This window comes from Mesoplodon mirus (genome assembly GCF_964341445.2).
Source record: "Mesoplodon mirus genome assembly, chromosome: 5".
In the NCBI taxonomy this organism is placed as follows: domain Eukaryota; kingdom Metazoa; phylum Chordata; class Mammalia; order Artiodactyla; family Ziphiidae; genus Mesoplodon; species Mesoplodon mirus.
In genome coordinates this window covers 86,148,957-86,169,045 of record NC_138980.1, presented here as the reverse complement: position 1 = coordinate 86,169,045, position 20,089 = coordinate 86,148,957, and the positions used below count along the sequence as shown (strand labels likewise).

Here is a 20,089-nt window from a genome sequence, read left to right as displayed (position 1 = left end):
CTCCCATTTGGGCCCTGCCTGCTCACAGACGACTCCAGAAATATCAAGGGGTGGGGAAGAAGTCAAGCAGCATCTGGCATTTAAATGGTGGGTGCATGGCCACCGTTCAGTTCCTTCTTGACGGCTCAGCACAAATCCCTACTGCTCCTGGTTTCTATATGCAGTCTTTTCCTTGACAATCCACCCTCCTGGTTTCTTGCTTTTCTCTCTCTGTCCCTTCTCAGTCTCCTCTGCAGGCTCCTTCCTCTTCTTTGTCCATCCCTTAAATGTCAGTATTTCTTAGGGCTTTGTCTGGGTTCTCTGCCCTTCTTATTCCACTCTTTCCCTTCATGATCCCTTCCATTCCTAGGTCTTCAGAGTCTCTACATGGTAATGACTTCCAAAGTTATATTTCAAGCCTAACCTAGCCTTGTCTGTCCAGTTGTAAAGTGTTTATCAATACTTGGATATCTCACAGGCAACTCAAATTTGATGGGAAGTAAGCTGAACTTACTTTCTCTTTGAGTTTTCCCCTCAGTAGATGATCCAGTTGACTATCCAGAAGCCTGGAAGGCATCTTCCTGTACATCAATCAATTGCCAATATTATCAGTTCTCCCATTAAATAGGTGTAGAATCTGTACACTTCTTGTCACAGCCTACTGCCACCAACTAAGACCAGGTCACCACCATCATCTCTTACCTAGATTCCCTTAAGGAAAGTTGACATGCCACATGCCCCCCTACTCCCACCTCCATACCAGTCTGGCTCCCTGTGCTGCTCTTGGTCTTTATAAAATATCCATCTGATTGTGTCATCCCCCGCTTAAGACACCTTATTAGAGTTTTGATAAAGTCTAAAATTTTAAATAGGGCTTATAAGATCCTTAATAACCTGTTCTCAAACTGACTGTAGCTGTTAGAGTATCTTGGAAGTATCTGGCTCCTTCCCTTCCTCCTTCATACCCCATCCTACCTCCCCAGGGGCTACTATTGAGTAAGGCCTCAATAAATATTGTTGAATGAATGTGGGAAGGCAGAGGCCCTGGACTGTAATTGTGAGTGTCCTCAAATTCTGATTTAATTTGTCTTAAAATTTCTAAGGTTTCCAGAATAAAAAAAATTCGGTTTTTGTGTACAGTCCCGTGTGTAAGTTTCCCTTAGCTCCGTGGCTTCCAGGGTTGTTAAAAAAAGAACTAAAAGTAGTATGTGGGATTCTGCTAGCAAATCATTTCCAATCTGTGCTCTTTGAGGGGCCATTAAGTGCTGAGCTTAGGAGGCTGCCAAACAGGACATGGGAACCAAACCACATTTGTGAGCCAGTGGCCAGCAGGGAGGCACACTGGCTGAATGGGCCTCTGTGGTGAACGTTTTTCAACTTGGGCCTGTGTAAGCCGGCATCAGAATACCTGAGACTTGTTGTGACTTGTCTGAATAGTTTATTACATTTTCAAACCTGTTTGGGAAGAAAGCTTACGCACAACAGAGTGTTTGGGGCTTGCAGAGTAAATCTTATTTAAAAGAAATAGACACAAATGTAATCATGTTTAACCTGTAATAATATAAGTGAGACTGTTGATCTCAGTTGTAATGAATCTAAAGAAGAATGGTAAAAGGCTTTTTCCTTAGAAGATCCAGGTTGGCATTTCAGACTTCAGCCCCAGGGCTGGGAGCTCCTGGGTGAGGTTTCCAAGTCTTCATCCTCTATCTTCTAACTTCTTTAAAACGAGGATCGGAGGGGCCTAACAGTCAGTGCTGAGTCAGAGGGATCAGCGATCAGCAAGAAAGGAATGACACACTTCCTGCCTGAAGTTCTAGGGAGTTTTTTGTTTTGTTTTGTTTTTCTGTTTTGCTCTGAAGATTCCCTAAAAAGACAGAAGATTGCCCTGGCCATCTCTCGATCAGCAGCCTTTATTATTTGGAGGAAATCTACCCTGCTATACCTTCTTGTTACTAACAGGTTTTTGAAAACCTTTTCCCCTTATTGCAAAAGCATCACATGGTAGTGTAGTGTATTTTATCTACTATAATTTGACAGAGAAGTGAAAAATGAAAAAGAAAAGGTTACTCCTTAATTTCAGCGCTCGGAAACAAACATTTTGTGAATATTACTCCAGGCTGTTTTGTGTATGCCTGTAGTTTTTCTCTACAAAAATTGTATAGTACTTAATATGATTTCTTTCACATATTACTTTGTAGCCTTTGTGAAGAGTTCTCATGTTATTAATTACTCTACAAAATCTTTTTTTTTTTTTTTTTTGCGGTGTGTGGGCCTCTCACTGCTGTGGCTTCTCCCGTTGCGGAGCACAGGCTCCGGACGCGCAGGCTCAGCGGCCATGGCTCACAGGCCCAGCTGCTCCGCGGCATGTGGGATCTTCCTGGACCGGGGCATGAACCCGTGTCCCCCTGCATCGGTAGGCGGACTCCCAACCACTGCGCCACCAGGGAAGCCCCCTACAAAATCATTTTTCAAGGCTGTAATACATGCCATTGTATAGACATGCCATAATTCACTTAACCAGTCCCCTATTTGGACAGGTGAGCTGTTTATAACCTTCACCATTGTCATAACATCACGCAAGTCCCCTGCTCTTAGCGGCTGTCCATACTTGTCTCTGTTTCATTGGATGTGTTCTTGGAAGTAGTTCAAAGGACGCGTGTAGTTTGAAGCTTTTGAACTTTATTGCCACTTTGCCTTCCAGACATTTGTCCTGTTTTACATTCCCACCATATAATATAAACTTCTTACCATGCCCTGTGTGGCCCTACCTATTCTGGCCTTTGCCCGACTCCCAGCTGCTTTTCCCTGTGCTTTTCCAACACTACAGCCACACTGGCCCCCTTTCCACTCCTCTCCCTGGAGTGGGCCAAGCTTGTCTTGTCTCACGCTGGAGCACCTTCTCCTCCTGCTGCTTTTCCTGCTCTTCTTCTAGCTCTTGACATATACCTCCGGTGCCACCTCAGCCAGAGTGGTCTCCATCAGAACCCCCTGTTCCTGTCCATCCTCGCCCCTCTTGAAGTCTGTCCTTTAGTTGTTTATGTGTTTACTTGGCTGCCAGATCTCGCTCCCATTGAATGTCAGTTCATGTGTTTTATTCCCCACCATGTGCCCAGCGCCTAAGTCAGTGCCTGGCATACAGGAAGTACCAGGTAAATGCAGGTTAATTTTGTTGAATGAATGAAGAAACCTCCCTGTTGCCTAGGGAAGTACAGTGTAATGGGATGATGAGATGTATATAGCAATGGCTCTCCCTTGGGGCAAGACGGGCTAAATGTGGTAAAGAAGCTTTGAAGTTGCCTAGGAGACAGAGGAGTAGGAGGTAGCTGCAGGCATCATGACAGGCCTGCTGTGAGCTGAACCTTGGGAGGCTGGCAGTGTTTTGTAGCTCATGATGGTGGAAAGGACCCCAGAGGCCAAGGAAAGCAGGTGAGCAGGGGCCCGGAAGTAGAACAGTGCTAAGCCTGATGGGGGCAGGACTGGGGACCGCCTTAAATCCTGTGCTGCCAGAGTGGACTCTGGTCCATGAGCAGCTGGGAAGCACTGCACATTCCTCATCGGAGAGTGATGTCATAAAGTGAGGATGGGGAAGCCCTTTTTCAACTCAATTCTAGGCACAGATAGTGACGGCTTGGTGCTAGAGCTGTGCCTTGAGAAGATGTTCCATGAGGGCAAGTGAGTGAAAGGATGCAGGAAGTTGAGGCCAACGGATGAGGCCTGAGGTAGGATAGGGCACTGGGGCTGGAGCAAGGGGGAGGCAGAGGGGCACTGCAAGGGTGGGGAAATGTGAGAACTTGGTGGCTGGCAGGGGGAGAGTGAGGTCCATGATGACACTGAGGTTTCAAGTCTGAACGGCTGATGGGAAGATGAGATACGGAGCCCAGAAGAGAAGCTCTTTTGGGGTAAGGAGGCATATGAATTGAGTTTCAGCCCATCCTTTTGCTGTATTTTTTCTTACATATAAATTTATTTATTTATTTATTGGCTGCGTTGGGTCTTCGTTGATGCGTGCGGGCTTTCTCTAGTTGCGGTGAGCGGGGGCTACTCTTGATTATGGTACACGGGCTTCTCGTTGTGGTGGCTTCTCTTATTGCGGAGCATGGGCTCTAGGCACGCGGGCTTCAGTAGTTGTGGCACGCGGGCTCAGTAGTTGTGGCTCGCGAGCTCTAGAGCTCAGGCTCAGCAGTTGTGGCGCACGGGCTTAGTTACTCCGCAGCATGTGGAATCTTCCCAGACCAGGGCTCGAACCCGTGTCCCCTGCATTGGCAGGCGGATTCTTAACCACTGCGCCACCAGGGAAGCCCTCCCTTTGCTGTATTAGTGAGCGTTTTTCAGATTAAACTAGCCCATGTGCTCTCCGTTGTCCTGAAGGACTTTGGGTGACGAGAGGATAGAGGAGGGGAGACAGAAATATACTACAGGATAGGAAACTCTGGGCTCCAGTGGCCCCTCCTCATCTGTAAGAGAGGACTGCTTAGTGGGAAGGGAAAACAGGGCTCCGACATCTCCCCAGGAGGTGAGAGGTGGTTTGCTGGCAGTGTCTGCTCCTCAGTCACCACATGGAAGAAGCTTGTTTGATGTCAGCTTGTCGTTGGGTAAATTTGTTGAGCTATAGATGGAGGAGGATGGGGTGGAAGACAAGTGCTGATGGTGGGTGCCTGAGCAGGGGGGCTCTGAGTACAAATGGGATAAGGCCCAGAACTGGGTGACACAATCATCCTTCCCCTGCAACTGGTTAAAAGTGGTGTGTGTGTTTCCTGGGGGCAAAAATCAAGGAGAAACTTTACTCAAGACATGCTGTCATTTCTAATGGCTCTCTAAATTGAAACATTTCTGAAAGTTGTTGTTGTTTTTTTAAAGTTAGCTTTCCAAATAGCCACATGGGTAAAACTACGAAATGAAAACGCTCTCTGTCCTCTAAAGGAGAATGGAGAGTAGAACTGCTTTGATGGCCTTCTCTGGAAAGTTGTCTTTTCAAGAAAATAACCTTCTGCCACCTTGAAAGCAAAGGGTTTAACAGAATCTAAATGAGAATGGTGGAAGCACAGATGGAAAGACAGCAGAACTTGGTGAATGAGAGACCATCCAAACCAAGAGAGGAATCAGTGATGACTGGCTGACGGGGTGATGATGGGATCCACAGAGAGGTTAAAAGAGGGAGGGAAATGATCAGGTTTGGCCATGGAAGGAGGATGAGGAATTCAGCTTGGGAAGTATATGTTGTGTATTAACTAGAAATTCTAGAAATTTATAGAGAAATTAACTCTACCATTGGAGAGTTTTTCTTGGCAAATTTAGAGTTTAATTAGTTTAGTATTTTATTACAAGGGATCGTGTTCAGTTTCACATGAAGGTTTGCAATGGAAGAATGCTATAAAATGTCAGGACTGTTTATGTCCAGCTCAGTAGAAAATAAACCACATTCAAGTGCCAGCATATTTATTGCAACAGGCGCTCGGTGTTTCTGTGCTTTGTAAAGGCTGATTTAGTGCTTTCATTGGTGGTGCGAGTGTAAAGAGAGATTGGAGCCTGCATCATAGGAAGACAGACATAAATGCTCCTTCTAGAGTCCTAAGATCTGGCTCTCGCCACCACTGCACTGCTAACCAGCCAAGCGGTTATTATTTATTTATTTATTCATTTGTTTGTTTGCTTGCTTCTGAGTAACATTTTATAAAATTTCTCTTTAACGCCTACAAACACGTACTATGTGATAGAAAAGTCTGCCATCCCACACTTATTTTTTATGCAGCCCGTCTAGGAGGAGGCTGCAAAATGCAGTCAATGTGAGGATGGACTTGAGAAACCTCCACCCCTGTCCTGTCTCTGAGGCCAGGGCTGGCCCCCAGCAGCTCCCGTTCCCACTGTTGAAATCACTGCTCTGCCCAACCTTGAAAGTTGGGTTGCCAGGTGTTCTCTTTATTTTCCAGACAGTCCCCTATTTGTGTTTTCTGTCTGGTGAACCAAGGATAATTTCGTGATATGATATGAAGAGAAAAAAGCCAACAGATTTGGAATGAGATCCTTATGTTCCCATCTTGGCATTGCACTGAGCAGGTATGTTAAATTTATGGAGCTTAGTTTCCTCGCCCGTAACCCGGGGATAATGGTGCCCACCTCCCAGGGTTTCGGTGAGGGCTGAGCGAATGTAGGGAAATCATGCACGCTGCTCGGCATCTAGTGGGATTTCCCAACCCTGGTCCAGACATGAACTGTGCGCTTCTATGATGGCACAAGCCCTTTCGGGTGAGAGAGGGTGAGTCTGACCATCCGCTGTCTCTGTGATAACATCCAGAAAACGCTTCTGGAGCACCTTACCAGTCTCAGGCACTGAGTCCCCTGGAGTAATTCACCTTTAGCGTGCCTTCCTCCCTTGCCAATGACTCCTTCCTCCTTGAAGAAGAGCAGATGGGCAAAGGAAGCAAGTTGAATCAAGGAGGAGACCCTGCTCAGTTCTCTGGTTTTAGGGAGGCCATTGAGAGGGTTGAAGTGGCTGGGAGAAGGCCAGAAAGGAGGGTCCAGATAGGACTGATGGGGAAAGGGGAGGATCAAATGGAAAGAAAACAGCACTGCTCCTGCCAGTCACTAGATCAGGCACTAGGGGCTGAGGAGCACATGGGAATGCCAAAGCATAAAGATCAAGGTGTTTTGCAGACATTTCCAGTTCTGACCCAGAGACTGTAGAATCTGTTGAAATAAACAAGTGAAATGCAATTTTTCACGCAGCCATGAGGATGTGGGTGGCCATAGAGGAAATGTTTTTCCTGGGGTGTGTAATAAGCAGTCAGTGAAACTAGGCCAGAGAGAGAGCATGTGTTCTGGAGATCACCCTGGGTCTCATGGCTGAGATCTCACTTCTCAGCCCTGCCCCACCCTTCAGGGCCCTGTTGAATATGCTGCTTCACCTCTTTGAAATTGCGCTTGCCACCCACCTTCCCAGGGTGTGGAGACAGTGGATTGAAGTGATAGTGCCTTGCTCTGAGATGCCTAGATAATGTGGAGAGCATGCACACTCAGAAGCAGAATCTGGTTTTCTAAAAGCCACCGTCACGTGCTTGCTTACAGATAGCTGAAGAAGAAATACCGCATAAGACGTGCTCAGACATCCCTAACAGCTTATTTAGTGTCGCTGCCAAGCTCTGGAGTGCCTCTATCACCAGCGATGCCAGTTGCACTCCGGGGGGTGTTGGGGTGCTGAGCGGTACCTTGCTTCAGCTACAGAGCTGAGCTCACCAGAAAGAGAGAGAGCCATGTATACTCCTGAGCACCAATCACCTTTGTAAGGCTGGATCCGGACAGAGACCTCGGCCACTAGGCCATCATGCAGGGTTTCTAGGGATAGAAGTTCCGGTTGCCTCCCATCTCCCTGTCTCAGGGCACGGATGATGCTTCTGCACTGGGCAACTGTCACAACTGTTGATCCTTAGATCTGTCAGGAACGTCCTAATTGCAAGTCCTAGGGAAGCATAGGAGAGCTGTGTTCGTATCTCCAAAGGCAACTGAAGTGAGTTAGATACATTGTTAGATAAGGCTATTCTGTGAGTTTTGAGTGCTCCACAATCTCCCCGATCTTTAGCCTCTGTCTATGATTCTTCTTTCTTTCCAAATGGAGGATGAGCAGAATTTAAAATTACAACTGCTGGGACCGCTTTAAACGGCAAACTTTGAATAGCTCTGAGTACGTAAGACCTCGGCATTCTGGTCTCAAGTAAGAGAGGAAGGAGGGATGTCTTAAGGACATGACCTCCTGCCTGATCTGTAGCCCAACCAGATGTGTTGCTTTTCTTTGGCCGCACCGCGTGGCTTGCAGAATCTTAGTTCCCCGGCCAGGGATCGAACCCGGGCCCCAGCAGTGAAAGTGCCAAGCCCTAACCACTGAACTGCCAGGGGATTCCCTAGATTTTGTTGCTTTTTGTTCTCCCGTTGTTGGAGTGCTCTCTCCAAAATCAAGAGTTAGTTCTCCCGGGTACGGAGGTGCCCAACTGATACGTGAGACTCTACTGCTCGCAGCCTTCTCTGCCCTTGCCTCTCCCAGGCAGGACTTCCATGACTGTGTCTGGAGCATGTGTGAGGGCTGTGCTGCTATGCTGGCAGTTGTTTGCTGTGATGCTGTGCACCTCTCCCTCCTGCCTTCCCTTCCTGCAGCTCCACTGTGCTGCTCTATTCACAGCAGTGGACAGAGTGGTTCCTGGTAGCCACCTAGCCATGTAGCTACCCCCAAGGCCACATTTTAAGGAACTGTGAGACCCTGCTTCCTCTGTTTAGATAAAGCATTTCTGCTCTTTACATTTTGTAACTTACCCTTGGAATTGCCAGGGTACCGGGGTTTGAGAGGTCTTTCTGATTTGGAGTCCTTCGCTTCCAGGAGAACTTTTCTCTTGGAATCTTCTTTGACCCTTAGTCCCCGATGAAGTTGTCATAGCATCAAGGGGCCAGTCAGAATTTGGGGAGGTAACACAAAGGAACACAAAAGGGAGGTTTCTAAGGTATAAACTTCAAACCTCTGTGAGTTAGTCACATGATAATGCTGGCTGAAGGAAATGAGAAAAGTGTAATATGTTTGTCAGTTGGTGTTGATTTGGTATTTATTTCAGCCTCCTCCCTGATTTAGTAGTAGGCATTTGATTTTTTTTTTTTTTTTTTGCTGGGCAGCTTGCAGGATCTTAGTTCCCGACCAGGGATTGAATCCGGGCCACGACAGTGAAAGTGCCCAGTCCTAACCACTAGACCGCCAGGGAATTCCCTATAGGCATTTCATTTTATTTCAGGTCAACAATAATGCTTATTGCTATTTGAGCATTTGCTGTGAATCAGGCAATATGTTATTTGCTTCACATGGTTCTCTTTACATCTTGATAGCAATTCTATGAGGTAGATGATGTTATTCTCATTTGACAGAGAACAAAATTGTTCAGAGAAGTGAAGTAACTTGCAAGTCTACAAAACCGGGAAGTGGCGCGGCAGGTATTTGAACCTGACCTAGCAGACTCCAGAGCATTTGTCCATTGCATTCCACTTGGGATCTTTCTTGCTGAGTACCTAGTAGGCTCAAGGCAGAGTGTTACTGCTGCAGAAGATAAAAATAAAATCAACAAACTTGGGCTTCCCTGGTGGCACAGTGGTTAAGAATCTGCCTGCCAATGCAGGGGACACGGGTTCAAGCCCTGGTCTGGGAAGATCCCACATGCCACGGAGCAACTAAGCCCGTGTGCCACAACTACTGAGCCTGCTCTCTAGAGCCTGCGAGCCACGACTACTGAAGCCCGCACACTTAGAGCCCGTAGCAATGCTGTCCAAACTCTATTCTCTAGTTTTCCTGAGAACCAGAACACCTTTAAGCAATACTTACTATTAATAGACATTCATGTTTATACTGGCCAGGTAGGAATGAGGTTTTTTTAAATTTTCTTTTCTCTAGGCATCTATGACTAGGGCTACTCCCTTTTTTTTTTTTTTTTTTAAAGTATCTGCTTCTTTTTCCTAGCATGTTGAAACGTTAGACTTCCTGTTTCTGCTTGATTTTGAAACTATCTCCCGTTCACCTATCACAGGTAATCCCTTGTCTCTGTGTAGTCGTAGTTTACAGGTAGCAAGTGCAGGCAGCAACCAGTCCGTCCCACTGTGGATGCGGAGACCTCTCTGGAGTCACAACTAAAGGCTGCATAATGTATTCCACTACAGGTGACGAAACCCAGGTCCCAGAATAACAAGCAAAACAACTTTTAAAGTGACTGTTGTTGACCACTGTCTTCCGTGCATTGGTTTGGTAAACTTATGGTTGATTTTTCGAAAGGACGGTATAAATTCCGTTGAATTATTCTCGGGGAGGACTGACTCTCCCTGAAGGCGATACGGATGCCAGAGAATACACATCAACAGTGTGGCTGTGTATGTTCCTCTGGTCTGTGTGACTCTACCAAGACTCTGTGAAGCTGTCCTGATTGATACGGGGGAATATGCTGAAACTATGTGAGTTAACTGTACCCTCAGACTAACTTCGATGTAACCTCTTTGTCAGAATCTGGCAGAATGTTCAGATGACTAAACACCATGGTGTTGCTGTCTACAGGGAAATAATCTTTGGTCACGGCTTTAAAGTGGTTGTGTTCACTGTTTTGGTTTTTTTTTGCTATGACTCTGGGTGTGGAGAACCGGTATTAAGCTGAGGGACGTTTGAGTACTGTGGGTGGAAAAAATGGCATCTGAAGTTTGCATGTAGACAGTTTCATTTGTACACAAATGAAGCATTGAAATGTTTCAGAAATGGGGCTCTGAACCAATCGAGAACTTTTTCACATAAAGTTTCTCCTTTTGACAATTCATATGTGTTTACTAACTCTCAGATGTCTCTGGATCCCAGTGGTCTGGTAGTGGCGGTAACACCTTGAGGAGAACTGCAAACACAAGGGTGTTTATTTCTGTTCTCGCATTATGTAGGGGTTTGTCAGAATGTCGCTGCTACCATTTCCTCTAACAGCCGATAAGGGATTTAACCCCACACATAAGGCCTTTTGTACTTTAAAAATATACCTTAGGCTTGTTTTCAGCCTTACTTAATGCTTCTGTAAGTAAACTTAATTTTAAGATAAATTGGAAACGTTTTCAAGGATTGAAATAAAGAGAGCCTTTAAAAATAGCCCTTGGGCTTCCCTGGTGGCGCAGTGGTTGAGAGTCCGCCTGCCAATGCAGGGGACACGGGTTCGTGCCCTGGTCCGGGAAGATCCCACATGCCGCGGAGCGGCTGGGCCCGTGAGCCATGGCCGCTGAGCATGTGCGTCCGGAGCCTGTGCTCTGCAACGGGTGAGGCCACAACAGTGAGAGGCCCGCGTACCACAACAAAATAGAAATAAAAATAAAAAATAAAATAGCCGTTAAGTTATATTGGTATTTACACACTCTTGTTCAAGTCTATACATAATATTTGTTGAGGTTTATCTAAAAATTTTTCTGCTCAAAAGACTTTCTGGACCTTAAATTGAATACTAGGAAGGAACTAGAAATTGGAAGACATAGATGAGTGTTAATATATCTAGTTTCTTGGCCCATGAATTGAACCTCTGGCAGCCAATGCTATTTCGTAGAGCCGTGACTACTTCTGTCATGTGGAACGTGGTCACCTGCACATCATTTATATGAAATGTACATTTGCCTACCAGATGCCCAGAGCTGTGTGTGTGATTGTCTGTCAGCTTTCTTTATATATGTATATAGGCACATTCTATCCAATATATAAAGCTGGTTATGTGTCTGTGACTGTATATCATGGCATATATACAGTTGGAATCAGAGCCAGGTTTGCTTGGGCAGGTTTTGAGGGAGAAGTGAATTCTGGGTAGAGTTCTACAGTGGGGGTTAGGGTAAGTAATGTACTTTGGCAGAAAGAAGCGGACATAAAACTTCCAAGGCTGGAGTGATTATATTAAATGCATTCATGAGTGAGCATGAACCATTTAGGAGCAAACGTAAATTATTGGTTGAAAATAGCCAGGCTAAAAGTGAAGAGGAGGCAGGGAGATAAGTGTATCAGAGAACGGGAGGGGTGTGTGGGAGTTTCTCTCTTCTGTGTGGCTGGTAAGTGTCAGCCGTGGATACCAGCACACCCAGACCATGTTGCCATCTAGTGGAACTGGCTGAAATGCACGGGGAGCATCACCACCTCTTCTCATTGCAGGTTAAATTAATAGCGAGGTCATCTTGGCAATAGAGAAGCTTACTTCTCTTTCCCCTGGAGATTTTAGGTGCGGAGTTTGAGAAAGGAGATGGATGTAACTGTGCTCCCACCAAAAGTATTAATTTTGACTCTAGAAAATGGAGCTGAGCACCAATATAAAGAATCTTCCATAGACAACGTTTGGAGGCTGTGGTCTTGCTGAGAGTGTAGGGTGTATGTGGCCCTTCAGCAGCTCAGAGCATGGAACGTGCCAGAAGCAGCACTCAAGAGGGTCTGCAGCAGAGTGAAAACCCACCACGTACGTCTCTGGGTTGGCTTGTTGTTTCATGTGGTTATGGAGTCCAACCTGTACGGTGGTGGCAGAGGACATGGACACCGCAGCCCACAGACCTCAGAGCTGGAAGTCATGGTAGACAGCTGTACTCTTCCTGCCCTCCCTTCCACCCACCCGTGCATGCATCCATTCAGCAAAACTTAATGAATTCCTTTTCTGTATCAGGGTCTCTTCCAGGTACCAGGGATACACCAGTGAACAAAACAGAGAGAAATCCCTGCCCTTGGAGAGTAGACATTCTACTAGGGGATATAGACAATAAAATAAATAAGTAAAATATATAGTAGGTGGGATACTATTAAGTGCTAAGGAGGAAAAACAAATTTTTTAAGCTGAATAGGAGGATAAAAATGTGTGTGTGTATGTGTGTGTGTGTGTGTAGGATTTACAATTGTGTGTCCTCACAGAGAATGTGGTATTAGACTCACCTGAAATATGTGAGGAAGCCACACCTGTGAATAGCCTGGGGAAGAACATTACAGGCAGAAGGAAAGCAGATGCAAAGGTCCTGAGGTGGGAGTGGGCACGGTATTCCAGAAACAGCCCTAGTGTTGATAAGAAAGAGGACAGGGGGGCTTCCCTGGTGGCGCAGTGGTTGAGAGTCCGCCTGCCGATGCAGGGGACACGGGTTCGTGCCCCGATCCCGGAAGATCCCACATGCCGCGGAGCGGCTGGGCCCGCGAGCCATGGCCGCGGAGCCTGTGTGTCCGGAGCCTGTGCTCCGCAACGGGAGAGGCCACAGCAGTGAGAGGCCCGCGTACAGCAAAAAAAAAAAAAAAAAAAAAAAAGAAAGAGGACAGGGGATGAACCAGAGAGGTGGTGAGAGGCCAGATAAGGTGGCACGTTGTGGACAATTATGATGAATTTGACTTTCACTAGGCATGAGATGAGAAGCTGTTTGATTTAGTCTAATATTCTCATTTTACAGATGAAATTTAGGACAGAGAAATCAAATCAGGCGTCCATGGTTATTCAGCATGATAGTGCCAGAGCCAGGATGGGAACCTGCCTCCTAACGGCCCACTGCCTGCCCAGGTGGGGTGCACAACCACACACAGGCCCAGACTTCCACGTGCAGTGGTTTAAGAGGAAGCCAAGTGCTGGGGGCTCCTCCAGCAGCTGTTTGGTTGTTCCCCCAGCGTGAACTACCTACCTATAGAGGTCCCACAGCAAACACAAGAAAGGATCAGACCTCTGAACTCAGAGGAGTCCTCTGCCCAAAATGCCTTCCTTTGTTTGAATATAGAGATAAATCCTTGGATTTTCCCAGTGGTTACACGTAAGAATCTACAATCTTGTAAAGCCTCCCTATGTTCATTTCTAAGTTAATTGGATATAGTTAACACCCAATTCCTATAGTCCCAAATGTTTGATCACAGTTCTCAGTATCACACGTCTCCATAAAAGTTAGCAAGATGGCGTATTACATGTTACTTAAAATGAATTTGAAACAGAATTACCAGCTGAGGAGAGAGCAAATGGTTACCATAAAATACAGTTTGACTTGGACAAATTTTGCCCAACATTCTTGCTTTACTGTGAGCCAATTCAAGCTTTTTTTTTTTTTTTCTGTCTATCTCCTTTAGATCTCATGACAGATGTCCTCTGGACACAGGCCAAACCCTCTAATCTCACTTTCTGATGAAGGTCAGACTAGTGCTGAGTCTAGAGGAGAATGGCTTTGTGCTGTCGTCTGCATCACCTCATTTCCTTTAATCACCTCACCGTGGCCTGTATCTTGTGCACAAAGCAACATGAGGTCTTTGCATAAGGTTGTCCCATCTTGTGGAGAGAACTAACTCATCCCTATCTCTTGCCCCTTCTTTCCTTTCCTTTCCCCCTAAAGCAAAGCTCCCATTATAGGTAATGTGAGATTTATATCATCATCTTTTTTTGCATTTATATTTGTTTGCATAGTACTTTCTCTCTCACTTTCTCTCCCTCTCTCTCTCTCTCTCTCTGGGTTTTTTTGTTTGTGTGTTTTTTGCCAAACAAGGTAATTTCACGTGTTCACTTGTGTACATTGTCTTTAAATGAGCTCTGAAACCCCACAGCCATTAGAGTTGCATTCTTTGGAATCCTTTCCATGGTTAAAGTCTTTGTCTCCCCCTGGAGCCAGAGGGCACAGACCCCTGCGGTCCTTTGATTCCTGGTCTTGAAGAGAGTAATGCTCCTAGTGGAGCTGGCTTTGGTGAGAACCTGAGAAGGAGTGCTTGCTGGAGGAGATTCCATTATCAAAACTCAGGACAACAGAGCAAATGCAGAAATGCAGGTGTTTTTGTGGAGGTTGCTAGGAGCAGTAAGTGGGCCTTAAGAAACCTTGACAAGAACGTTTACTATATTTCTGGCTTATGAACAAGTATTTGCTGCACGTGGGTGACAGAGAATGAGAGCGCTGTGTCAAAGGTGCCTCGAAAGACAACCTAATTAAAAACTTAGCTGATTTCTCCAGTTTCCAGAAAGTCCTTCTGTTGGAATTTAGTGTTTCAGCTGTAAGGCTGCAGTGGAATTTAGTGTTTCAGCGGTAAGGCCGCAGTGGAATTTAGTGTTTCAGCTGTAAGGCTGCAATGGAAAACTAAGAGTTTTATCTGTGTGCTGTGTGTGTTTGTAACAAGCAGCCCCAAATGGACTTTGAGCACCTCCGAAGGCAAAAATCTGGCCTGACTTTATTAGGCCAGTGTTTTCCATTGTTAATCTGCCCCTTCTCTGCTATTTAACAACTTTTTAGCCTTCAAGGAATGTGTCCCTGAGCTTCTCACCATACCCTTAGCTCCTGGGAGAAATTCCAAAGTAGGCCTGACCTGACTCTAGATTGGGATCTGGAGCTTTTATATACACACCTTCCCAGTTCCTTGTCCTGCCTGCCTTCCAAGTCTTGCTCTTTCAGCCCCTGTGAGGAAGGCAGCCATCCCACCGGGGCAGGGATGTCCTCACACAAGGCCCATCAAGATGTCCCATCAGTTGGGGCAGGGCCATGCTGGGAGTGGAGGAGGATGCCCAGGGACCCAGGTCCTACCTCTCATGCTCCCCTCCCTCTGTGTGCCACTAAGGTATCTCAGCATCTCCTCCCTGCCGCCCCCCACCCCCCAGGTTTCTGCTCTCAGCTACCACTGCCATCAGGTAGACAGGACTTAGCCCTGCAGGAGGCGGGGCATCCAGGCTGCACTCTGGCCTTTGTTAGGCAGCAAGCTTGAGGAAATGGGAGAGAACGGTTTGGTCAGCTGTGCATCCTCAGCCTCCATTACCCACTGTCCTTTAGGGACCGGGCACACAGTAAGGCTGGCAGCAAGATTAGAAGTCCTCAAGCACGCTCCTCATTTGTGGCCCACGATGTATCAGTTATGGCTCTTCTTGTGCAAGAAAGGAACCCTAGTTTAGACTGGCTCATACAAAAGTGGATTTTTTATTAGTTGCATAAGTAGAATGAGATTTGATTTAGCAGTGCAGTGATGTCAAGGACCCACTTTTTTTCCAGTCTGCCTTCTGTGGTTAACTTTTCTTCCTCATCTGGCTTCTTTCATGCTGGTTAAATGTCTGCAACAATTCTAACTTCATACCCACAATACAGTGTCCAGAGGAGAGAGAACTGGCTTTTGGTAATTCTATCAGAGGAGTGAGTGACCTTTTCCAGAAGCCCCCAGCACATTTCTGATGTCTCATTGACCCAGATTGGGCCATGTGCCCAATCTTAAGCCAGTTTGTTAAGTAAAGAATGTGCTGTGTTGATTGGCTTAGGCTTGGGTTGCCTAAACCAGTCACTCTAGGGCGAGGGGGATGGGATTACTATGTGCGGAAATGGTCAGAGCTGAACCTGAGAGCTGGGGGCTGGGGTCAGTTTCTCCCTCAAACAGCATGCTGCTCCACAAGGAGCAGGCAGGCGGGCGGAAGGAAGTGATGGGAAGTCGGCCACGGTGTCTCCTAACCAGGCTTCCTTTCACCATGTTTTTTTTCTTTCCCTGTTGCTTCTTATTTGGTGTCTGGCTATGGTCTAATACAGCAAATGGAGCCCGGCATATTGGATTACCAACCCCTCTCCCCACCCAGTGACAAATGACACAGATGCTATCAGGGAGAACAAGGATACAGAGTCCATGAACCACAACAGTACTGCAGATCAGAGAGGGAAATTCTCAAACACAGACCTGGTCTGGTAAGCATTGAGCGATAAGAATGAGAACTAGAGAAGATTAATTACAGGCAGCCCCTTCAACCTGTGGTAATTATACGCCCCCATTGAACACTGGAGTCCAATATAAAGTTTTTTTAAAAATCAGTGTAAGAAGTCCATACGGCCCTGTAAAGAATACCCTTACACTATTTTTTTTTTTTTTTTTTTTTTTGCGGTACGCGGGCCTCTCGCTGTTGTGGCCTCTCCCGTTGCGGAGCACAGGCTCCGGATGCGCAGGCTCAGCGGCCATGGCTCACAGGCCCAGCTGCTCTGCGGCATGTGGGATCTTTCCGGACCGGGGCACGAACCCGTGTCCCCTGCATCGGCAGGTGGACTCTCAACCACTGCGCCACCAGCGAAGCCCCTACACTTTATATATATGTGCTTAATTGCCATATTTGATTATTTTATCTATTTTAATTGATATTACTAAACTCTGGATAATGTAAAGACTTTGAAGCTGCACACAAATAAACAAAACAGGGCAATTAGTCCTAAGGAGTTTCATTTAGTTGATGCTAGATGAGACCTCCAGGAGAATGGCTGTCTAGGACAGGGGATGGGGCTGGAGCGACATTCAGAGGGCTTGAGGGAGTGAAAGGCATGGTGATATAAAGAAAACACCACTTTTGTGATGAGTAAATTGGGATAGAAGAGGTGCCAGTTTATCTTTGTAGATGAAATCCATGGCTAGGGTATAGGATTCCAAACTCCCAAATCTTGTCGCCAGCCAGCTGGTATTCCCTGCCACATCCCCAAGGGAGTACATGCACAGAGGGCCAACCAAAGCAGAGGAACCCCTTTATTATCAGTGGGCTTTGACCCAAACCTTGAACCTGGCTGATGACCTTGAACCTGGCTGCCCATGTGGGTCACAGAAATCAAGTCCAGGAACACTGGGCTAGGCTGCAGAAGGACACGGAGGCTGCCCCGAGGGGCTGGTCACAGAGAGGACATTTCCACTGTGGAGGTCTCAGAGATCTACGTTCTAGTCCCCCTTAAGACACTTGTGTGATGAGCCTTTGGACTGGTCATATCAACTTACTGGACCTAATTTCTCATCTGTGAACAAGTTTGAGGAATGAGAAGATAGGACCTCAAAGGCTTCTTTGAGCACTAGCTTTCTGATTTTTGGATTCTATGCATAGTGTGATAGGAAGTGTCATTTGGAACTGAGATGATTTTCGGGGTGAGGACCTAAATCCTCTTTGCCAGCACTTATGGACAGACAGGTGATGGCCCAGTTTCTGTATTACATGCCATAAATGTCTTAAATAGCCATCAAGTGGCTTGACTGGCTGAGCGCCGGGTGTGAATTGCTCCAAATTGAGTGCTGTTAGTTGGATCCTACAGATGCTGTGGTATAGCCACAGCTCACTGAATAGAGGGATTGTTTCCTTTGCCAAGCCAGGCTTGGATTTTGGCTGCCAGCCTTCTGTTCTGGGACATCCAGATGTCAGGGATCTTGTAGGAGCAGTGAGATCAGTCGGTGACTCGTGGCAGATGCTTCTGTTCAAAAGTGGTTTCAAAGCCATGGTCACGTGGCTTATCCTGGGACAAGTGAGCCCCACTGGTGTTTTCAGTCTCCTGTTTTGTTAAGAGTCTGATTGCAAGTGGTGCTGCACACTGTTGTGGTTTATTGTTTTTTAATGATCCTATTACTCAACAACCCACACATGCTCCACTCTGAAACGTTAGCCCTACCTTAGTAGGAGAGGTTGTTTGTTTTTAACATCAGTCTGCATAAAACGGTGGTCCCAAACTCAAATGTCTACAAGAACCAGGCAAGAAATATCAGTGCGTAAGTAGTGCTTTATATGAACAGTTGCAAGTCTTGAGACCTGTGGCAAACTTGCAGAGAACAGTTCTCATCTAAAGGCATTGAAGTTCAGAGGAAAAATAAAACTTATGTGGCCCAAGAAAACTCTGAGCTGGATTCAGTCCTAAGGCTATCAGTCTGTGATTCTTGCGCTATAAGCCTGCTAACCAGTGATATGTTTGCTCAGCTTCAGAGATGCCAGATCTTATCGATGTGAGCTCTTTGTATTTTTGTTTTTATAGTAGATTTTAGCTTTTTACCTTAGGTTAGAAAACTGGCTATCACTGGGGTAAGTGGGCCACCATAATTTTTACCCACAAATTGCAAATACTTGAAAAGAAATCATGTCCTCAATGCAGATCATTTCTTTGGTTCAGTGGCCTTTGGAGGCGGAATCAATTTAGAGAAGCAGAGATGGAAATCTCAGTCAAAACAATTCTGAGTATTTTACAATTAAAAAAATTTACATCACTGAAGACAAGGAACCCCAAGCATTTGAAACTCACCCACCTGCCTGGCAAGTTGTCTGCTGGGTTTGTTTACTCCTCTTTGCCTTTTCTTGGTGTGAGGCAGGCAGGAGATTAGTGAGCAGGGTGGAGTTGGGGATGGGATAAACTTGCATTTACTCTTTTCCCAACCCTACCCCACCCCCTCCCCCCTTCCCCCACCCCACACTCTTAATTTCTGCATTCCTGCTACCACCTGGGATGCCCTGTGAAGGAACAGAGAGACCAAGTGAGTTCATTTACTCTTAGATGTTAGTCATTCACAGGCCTCTCCTCCAAGGTACGCTTGTATTTTTAAAAGAACCTGATGGTAGAACAGAAAATAGGGCAAAGTTTAGCCCAAAGTACCGCCTCTCTAATGAGAGTTTTTCCTGTAGTGCTAAGAGGATAATTTGGGGCTTGGGAGCCTCCCAGATGCCTTAGAGATAACACCTTGTGTTGCCCTGTTTCAGGTAAGACCTGCTGGGCTAGCACCAGCCACTGAGCTTGGGGAAGGGGGTTCGACTTCATTTTTTTAATATATATATAATTTAAACTTGTGTGAGAGTCCATGCAAATTATTGCAAACGTGTTTTTGTAAGAGATTGATGGCACCAGCTTCCCTGTGTCTGGTATTGGCCAGTGGGAGAGCTTTGTGAATTTAAATATTCCTTCAGCAAAGTCACTCAATTCAAGCTGTGCTAAAGTTGTGTGCTCTTGATAGTGCTTTCTCCTCAGAGTACTCTTCCAACTTACTCTTCTCAGTGAGATTCCATAAGTGAATAGTCCACCAGTCCTTTTTCTACTACCTTAATACCAGTTTATTCTGCAACCCCTTGCAATTTGGCTTTTATCTCTAGTTCTGTTACTATATCGTCTTTCTCAAAGATCCCCAGTGGCCAGTTGATTTTCATATCCATTGGCTTTTTCTTTAATCTTCCTTTCAGTTATTCTTTCACCTGTGGACTGTTAAACATGCCGTTAACTCTACCTGGAACCATTCTTCCTTCTTTTCTCTCCCATCTCCCCTTCCTTGGCTAATTCCTTGACTCTCAAGTTTTAGCTTAGGCATCACTTTTTTCAGGAAGCCTTCCTTGATGACTCCCTCCCCCAGGTCCGATTTAGGTACTTGTCCCTTGAGTCTTCATAGCACCCCGTACTTTTGTGCTATTGCACTTATCATACTGTATTTTAATTAGTGTTCTTCACCCTACCCCACTGTACTGCGGGCTTTGTGAGAGCAGGTACCATGGTTGTTTTATCTACACCATTTGCCTTATACCTGTACACGGTGGATGCTCAATAAATATTTATAGAATGAAGAACTACATAAATGAAGATGACATCTGAACAGTGACGTCTTCAGCTTTGTCTAGAACAGATGAGGAACCCCTGACTTCTTCCATCAACCTTTGGTTCTCCCTAAGTCCCTTGGACCTCCAATTAGAAGATGTAGAGGGGTTGTTAGATACTGTCAATAAAAAGTGACATCTGACTCTGAAGAAGAAGAAGACAGGTGTCAGGAAATCCTGACCATTCCCATTCAGCCACTCATGACCAAGCAGAAGCCCTCTGCATTGCTTATGTTGAACAAGTCAGGGTCACCTATGGATGAAACCAATGGGACATATGAGTT

The 20,089-nt window shown here is 46.0% G+C and overlaps 1 protein-coding gene across 5 annotated transcripts in view; it reads left to right on the top strand.

Moving 5' to 3' along the window:
- Nucleotides 1-20,089, top strand: part of TNFAIP8 (TNF alpha induced protein 8) — a 125,460-nt gene that overhangs the window by 51,564 nt on the left and 53,807 nt on the right. The window contains exon 1 of one of the 5 annotated variants that reach the window (XM_082621227.1): nt 4,233-6,033. The exons of the other annotated variants lie outside the window; for them this stretch is intronic. The gene's annotated coding sequence lies outside the window, so the exon portion shown is untranslated. Of the gene's footprint in view, nt 1-4,232; nt 6,034-20,089 lie in introns of those variants that run through there. 5 annotated transcript variants of the gene reach the window in all.